We start from the raw sequence: 7,953 nt of genomic DNA on the forward strand, positions 1-7,953 counted from the left end.
GCTCCAGTCGAGTCCAGTCCAGGTTTCAGTCCAGGTTTCAGTCCAGGTTTCAGTCCAGCCCAGTCGAGTCCAGCCCAGTCGAGTCCAGCCCAGTCGAGCCCAGTCCAGTCGAGCCCAGCCCAGTCGAGCCCAGTCCAGTCGAGCCCAGTCCAGTCGAGCCCAGTCCAGATCCCAGTTCAGTCGAGCCCAGTCCAGATCCCAGTTCAGTCGAGTCACGTTCAGTCGAGCCCAGTCCAGATCCCAGTTCAGTCGAGTCACGTTCAGGCTCCCGTTCAATCCGGTCACGCTCAGGTCCAGTCGAGTCACGTCCCAGTCCAGTCCAGTCACGCTTAGTCCTTGTCCCAGTCAGAGGGCACCGTCCGTCTGACGACTGTTAGTTCCCCCCAATCAGGCCCGACGTCTCCTCCGTCGAGCTCGGCAGCTGTAAGCGGTCAGGCCAGCTCCGGAGGGGACGCCGTTCCAGTTCCTGTCGATCCGTTAGGGGTCGTTCTTGTTCCTGTCGGCCATGTTGCGGCCGTTCCTGTCGGCCATGTTGCGGCCGTTCCTGTCGGCCATGTTGCGGCCGTTCCCGTTGGCCATGTTGCGGCCGTTCCTGTCGGCCATGTTGCGGCCGTTCCAGTCCCCGTTCCTGTTCCTGTCGGCCAAGTAGATGCCGTTCCTGTTCCTGTCGGCCAAGTAGATGCCGTTCCTGTTCCTGTTGGCCAAGTAGATGCCGTTCCTGTCCCTGTCGGCCATGTTGAGGTCGTTCCAGTTCCTGTCCCTGTCCCTGTCGGCCAAGTTGCGGTCGTTCCAGTCCTCGTTCCTGTCGGCCCGAGAGAGGTCGTTCCAGTCCCTGTCACCCTCGGAGCCGCAGCGCCCGCCGGCCTCCAGGAGGAGGCGGCGCCTGCTGCAGCTCCTGCGCACCTCCAGGAGGAGGTCGCGCCAGCTGCAGTCCCCGCGCACCTCCCGGAGGAGGTCGCGCCAGCTGCAGTCCCTGCGCACCTCCCGGAGGAGGTCGCGCCAGCTGCAGTCCCCGCGCACCTCCCGGAGGAGGTCGCGCCAGCTGCAGTCCCCGCGCACCTCCAGGAGGAGGTCGCGCCAGCTGCAGTCCCCGCGCACCTCCAGGAGGAGGTCGCGCCAGCTGCAGTCCCCGCGCACCTCCAGGAGGAGGTCGCGCCAGCTGCAGTCCCCGCGCACCTCCAGGAGGAGGTCGCGCCAGCTGCAGTCCCCGCGCACCTCCAGGAGGGGGTCGCGCCAGCTGCAGTCCCGGCGGACCTCCAGGAGGGGGTCGCGCCCGTCGCAGTCCCGGCGGACCTCCAAGAGGGGGTCGCGCCCGTCGCAGTCCCGGCGGACCTCCAGGAGGGGGTCGCGCCCGTCGCAGTCCCGGCGGACCTCCAGGAGGGGGTCGCGCCCGTCGCAGTCCCGGCGAACCTCCAGGAGGGGGTCGCGCCCGTCGCAGTCCCGGCGGACCTCCAGGAGGGGGTCGCGCCCGTCGCAGTCCCGGCGGACCTCCAGGAGGGGGTCGCGCCCGTCATAGTTCCTGGCGGCCCGGCTCCGGCCGCTCCTGCATCGGTTCCTGGCGGCCCGGCTCCGGCCGCTCCTGCATCGGTTCCTGGCGGCCCGGCTCCGGCCGCTCCTGCATCGGTTCCTGGCGGCCCGGCTCCGGCCGCTCCTGCATCGGTTCCTGGCGGCTCGGCTCCGGCCGCATCTGCGCCTGTGTCTCGTCGCGGTGGTCCAAGGAGGACGCCGCTGGTTCCTGCCTCTCGTCGCGGTGGTCCAAGGAGGACGCCGCTGGTTCCTGTCTCTCGTCGCGGTGGTCCAAGGAGGACGCCGCTGGTTCCTGTCTCTCGTCGCGGTGGTCCAAGGAGGACGCCGCTGGTTCCTGTCTCTCGTCGCGGTGGTCCAAGGAGGACGCCGCTGGTTCCTGTCTCTCGTCGCGGTGGTCCAAGGAGGACGCCGCTGGTTCCTGTCTCTCGTCGCGGTGGTCCAAGGAGGACGCCGCTGGTTCCTGTCTCTCGTCGCGGTGGTCCAAGGAGGACGCCGCTGGTTCCTGTCTCTCGTCGCGTTGGTCCAAGGAGGACGCCGCTGGTTCCTGTCTCTCGTCGCGGTGGTCCAAGGAGGACGCCGCTGGCTCATGTTTCTCGTCGCGGTGGTCCAAGGAGGATGCCGCTGGTTCCTGCCTCGTCCTTGGCTTGGCTGTCGGACTGGTGGCCTCGCCCTCGGCGCATCCTGCTGCTTGGATGGCGCTGCCTCCTGCGGCGCCGTCCGCCTCGACTCCTCAGCCTCCTGGATCAGCGTCCGCCAGGAGGACATCGCCGTTGGGGGGGATCCCCGTGGACGCTGGCCCAGCCCAAGGGCACTGGGTGTGCCCCTCTGCCTCAGCGGCGGCTAGGCAGGATCTCGCCGCGTCTCCACCCGCCTTAAGAGGGAGCGGCGTTGTTGTTTTTCCTGGTCATGGACTTTTGTCGTGTCATGTGGACTCTTGTTTTGGCCCTCCTCCGGTCCTCCCTCCACCCACCCTGCTCGTTTGCCTTGAGGGGTTGGGATTCGGTCCCTCCTCCTGGGACCACCCTCCGCCCGCCCTGGTTTGGGGGGGGGGGCTTCCGTGGGCGCCGTGGAAGGCGCCATAGGGGGGGGGGGGTACTGTCATGATCTGTGTTTTTGTTTCTAGTTGTTTCCTGTCGTCACGCCATGTCCTGTCTTATTTTGTTAACTTCCTGTCACTCTCCGGTTCCCAGTATCCACACCTGTTACCCATCAGTAATCAGCACCTGTATTTAACCTCCACCTCTTACCTACCCCAGTCGCCAGATTGTCGTGTTTCATCAGTGTTGCGTGTTTCTTGAAGAGTCCGAGTTTCCTTAGGGTTCCGTGTTTCCTGAGCGTTCCTAGTTTCCCGTGTTTCCCGAGTTTTCGTGTTTCGTGTTCCGTGTCCCTCGTGCCTGTTCCTGTTTTGCCTTGCTCCGCGTATCCTGTCTGTAAAAGAACCTGGACTAACTACCTGACCGTGAGTTTGCCTTATCCCTGCCTGTACTTTTGCCGTGATCATTTTGTGTATGACCTGGACCGTCTGACCTTGCCTTGGGAATAAACCTCTGTTTGATCATAATCCTGCCTCCGTGCTGTGCATGTGGGTCCGCCGCCTGCCCGAGCCCTGACACTCACTAATTGTCAAAATAAGTTTCCCTTTCACTTTACCAGCCGTCATGTAAAAGGCAGCTCGGGCTGCGCGGTTTAGTTCATCGTTCTCATTCTCGTTCTCGTTCATAGTTCATCGTTCACAGCTCAGGCTCAGTGGGGAGCACCAAGTACTACAGTTCTTTTTGGACTCGTTCCCATGGGTCGTTCGTTCGTTCGTTCACTTGTCACGTGACAGCCGAGCCGCGCAGCCTCTGTAGCAAGCAGCAAGCGCTCCAGTTCGTTCCTACCGCTACAAAGCGACTGTCGCGCTGTTAAACAACAATGGCAGGGAAGATGCAGGACATAAGTCACGTTAATGTGGTGCGTATTTGCTAGGTTTTCATATGGTTTGAATTGCTAGTGGTCAGTATATAGTGTTTGAGAATCGCGGCCATTATTACAACGCCCACAGCGGCACCTGCTGTAAATGAACGAAATGAACGACTGACTCTAAATGATTCGTTCACTTCACTGAACGAGACTTAATGATCCGAGTCAGTTGAAAGAACGGAACGTCCCATCACTAGCCTTTATCCCCTTCAAATGTGCTCATGTGGGCTCCTGCAGCCACACACCTGTGTGGAGAAAAGCTAATGACTATCGGCATCGAGCGGCTACAGGCAGGGAGTGGTGGCTCCAGCTTTCAGCTTTTTCTGTAATCGCATACACCTGGGGGGAACAGCTGATAGCTCTCAGCCTTCTAGCAGCTACAGGCAGGGAGCGGTGGGTCTAGCTCGCTGTAGTAAGTTTGTGCTTGATACTTGTGATATCTAAATATGTTAGTTGGGTCTGTTTAAAATGCAGTAACCCACATGTGAGACAAGCTAATCGCTAGCGTTGCTAACGGCTACAGTGAGTCAACCGATCCTTTGTCCCTTTCAAATGTGCTACTCTGAGTTGGCGCAGTCACACACCTGGGGAACAGCTAATAGCGATGGGCCTTCGATCGGCGACAGGCAGGAAGCGGTGGATCGAGCTTTTGTCCTGTTGATGTGCTGCCGCCCCGTTTGTGTGTTGCCTTTAGGCCTTTGCACTTTAGAGCTACAGCTGGTCGATCGCTACAATAAGAAACTGCAGATGAACGCGGTTATGTTTATTACCCCGTCCTGTGTCACAGCCTAAATCAACTTGTGATTTTGGGTTATGTCATTGTTCTATCAAATTCTAACATGATTAGTTGGAATGATTACTGTGTTGTGTTTCAAGCTTAGTTGCTAATTAGTCACTGTGGAGGAAATTTCCCATAAAGAAGCAGATGAGAGAGTTGTCCTTTTGTGCGATTTATTGAAATAATAAAGAAAATAAAAATAATGGGGAAAGCAAATAAAAAGCATGGATGTTGATCGTGCACATCAACAAACCAAAAACCAGCTGGGGAGATCAGTGCACACACCACGAAGGTGTGATGCAAAGAGCCCACGATCCTCAAGTTGCTTCTGCCTTTTAGCTTCTCTGTCCGACTAGGGTGGAATGTCTTTCTAACCCAATCAAATTACATGCACCATCTCCTCCCTGTTGCAGTGTGTGTGAAGATATTTACATTCTCACACCTGCATCGCTGACGTCCAACTATCTGTGAGAAAGGAGCACCAAGTCTCAACAGACAGAGACACAACTCGCCGACCTTGGGTTTGGGAGCTAGAGTTGAGAGTCTATCAGGCAGAGACAACCATTGAACAATCTAGGTGAAATGTCAAATGCATACAGTAAGACAAAACATAAGATATTAATTGCAGAACATAAGTCATAACTCGTATAATAACTGCATAGAAATAAGGAAGAGACATAGAAATAAAGAAGAGACAATTTTTGCCATAACACTCCCCCCTTTTGATTACACATTAATCAACCACTAAAAGAATAAAAATTGTCAAAATCACATTCTGTAATAATAAAAGACCCTTGCAAATGATGACAATAAGGGTATTAACTCATCAAGATTCAAAATACACCTTCACATAAAATGCAAGTAACTTAGGGACAAAAGGTTGGGAGCTGTTTTGGTGGGTAGTTATACAAGAATAACCTCTGTATGAGCATGTGAAGAAAATAAGCTCATTATCATATTTGTATCATGTTATATTTTTGATCCGATAGCCTAAGACCATTGTCAAAGTCATTAAGTGAATTAGAGTTGGGGTTTTTGAACATAGTGCATTGTGTCATTTGATACGAGAATGTTGCTGAGGTCGCACGCATGATGAGACCTCTAACCAGTGGGATAATGCAAAAACCAAAAAAAAGAATCACAGCCATCTCAATGATAAAGGAAACAGCTGTGGACATGAGAACAGATTTCCATTTTCGAGACATTTCGTCTAGCCAATTTCAAGGGAAAGAATCTATACCAGAGTTAGCTGAGATTCTGAAGGCCGTGTAGCGCCTTCGCCACAATACCATTAGAATCAGTGTTATTCAGGATGTAAGTACAACATGCGTCTCCAAACATAACACAAACGCCTCTTTTCTCTGCTAACAACGTGTCTACGGCCATTCAATTGTAATGTAATAAAGACAATTAATGTATGATAGCCATACGTTTCCGGTGGGGTTCTGTTTCATATATTCTTAAGATAGATTTAATGCTTTCGGATCTTTAATTGTACATTTGCGTCTAGAGCGAATAGGAGATTCAGGGATTTTAACCAGAATGATGATGCATATTTCCGCTTCTGTTGTCTTTCATCTGTAGATGAAGGATAGAACTAATTGTAGCAGTGAATAAAGTGATTGTGAGCAAATTAAACACCAAATCAACTTCAGGATATTTAAACTCAGTGTTGTTGTTGTTGTGAATTTTCTCATTCAAAAGTAGTGTGTAAAGTTACATAGAAACATCATATGCTAAAGGCAATAATCCAAGTAACATAAAATGAAGTCTAACAAAGCATGTTTACAATTGATGTCTCGTAACAATCTGCTTCTTCCTGTTGAACAGTAGCGTTAGATTGTTTCCAACCTGTGTGTTGAAGTATTGACAGTTCGTTGGAGTTCTTCAGGTTGTGATCAGCTGATCACAGAGACACTTGGGATTCGTTATCACCGCCAGGTTTCCTCCCAATGTCGTCTGAGTCACTGTCACTCCCGTGATGTGAAGAGTCTACACGTCGTCCAGCGTCGGCAACTCAAGGCTGCTCGTGTGTGTGTTTTCTCAGGAGCGTGTGTGTAGATGTATGATCTGATAGTGTGATTCACCGGTGCAGCTTCAGGCGGCGCTTGGCTCACACCTTTAGCTGAACGGTCAACGCAGCCTCGCCTCAGTGCGTGTGTGAGCACAGCGAGGGTCGTCCTTCTCAGTTCTTTTCTTTATTGGTGGTTTTCTCCATGGGATGTAGATGGAGGTTCGTCTGTCGGATCTGGGACCTTCCTGGATGGAGTGGATCCAAGTCGCTCTTTCTGCGATCTTCACAGCCGTGTTGGTCGTCAGAAGGACCTGGAAGGGACCTTGCCACCGCTTTGAGTTCCAGTGCTTCCTGCGAAGCTCCTTAATGATCACCCAGTCTCCTGGTTGAATGATGTGCAGTGGTTCTGTCGCCTGTTTGGGCAGAGCCGCTTTCACCTGTTTGGAGATTTGGGACAAAACAGAGGATAAGTTCTTAAAGTACTGTAGCATTGCGTCTTCGCACATTTCAGTAGGTGGTAAAATCCTAGTCTCGGTCTCAGGGTGGAGTCCCATCATAGGGGGTCTACCGAATAGGATCTCATAGGGGCTGAGGTTTGTTCTCATCCTTCTCCTCATTCTCATGTATGAGAGCACAATGGGAAGAGCCTGAGTCCACTTGAGACCAGTCTCTGAGCAGCATTTAGCCAGTTTGTTTTTCAAAGTGCCATTCTCTCTCTCTACCGCCCCTCCGCTTTGAGGGTGGTAAGAGCAGTGCTTTCTGATGTCGATGTTCAGAAACTTTCCCACTTCCTCGAGAGCTTGGTTTGCGAAGTGTGAGCCGTTGTCACTGCTGATTTTAGATGGAATCCCCCATCTGGGAATTATTTCTGTCAGCAAGGCTTTGGTAACTGCATGGCTGTTAGCATGTTTAGCTGGGAAGGCCTCCACCCATTTTGACCACATATCAACAATCACTAAACAATACTTTTTACCTTCTGCCGGCGTTAGTTCGATGAAGTCCAGCATTAAATGGTCAAATGCCTGTTCCGGTGGTGGGTGAGCTGCCAGTGGTTTGGCAGTCGTCTTACCTGGGTTGTGTTGGGCGCATGTCATACACGCTTCACAGTATTTTTGCGCATAGATTGAAAATCCCTTAGTGTACCAATGTTTTGTAAGAGCATCTAACATTCCCCCCTTTGATACATGGTGTAATCCATGTGTCAACTTCGCGAAATGAGGGAAAAAGTGTTTAGGTAGGCAAGGTTTGCCGTCGGGCCCATACCAAACGCCATGGCTACTGGTGGCGCCATTCGTCAGCCAGAGCTTGCGTTCCTGTGGGGTAGAGAATGTCTGAAGATCAGGGAGAGCAGAGGGAGGAGAGGGAGGTTGGGTAGAGGTGGAGGATAAGAGGCAGGGAACAAAGGGAAGGGGATGTCGAGCAGCTGCCTTCGCAGCAGCATCAGCGCGTGTGTTTCCAGCAGAGATGGGATCAGTGCCCCCAGTGTGTGCGGGACACTTACATACAGCAATTGCAGCTGGTAACAGAATTGCGTCGAGCAGATCAGCAACCTTATCATGATGCAAGATAGGTTTGCCATCAGATTTCAAAAACTTTCTGTGTTTCCACAGAGCACCAAAGTCATGTGTGACGCCAAAAGCGTATCTGGAGTCTGTGTAGATAGTAACAGACT

This window comes from Betta splendens, chromosome 17, assembly GCF_900634795.4.
Source record: "Betta splendens chromosome 17, fBetSpl5.4, whole genome shotgun sequence".
Lineage (NCBI taxonomy): Eukaryota > Metazoa > Chordata > Actinopteri > Anabantiformes > Osphronemidae > Betta > Betta splendens.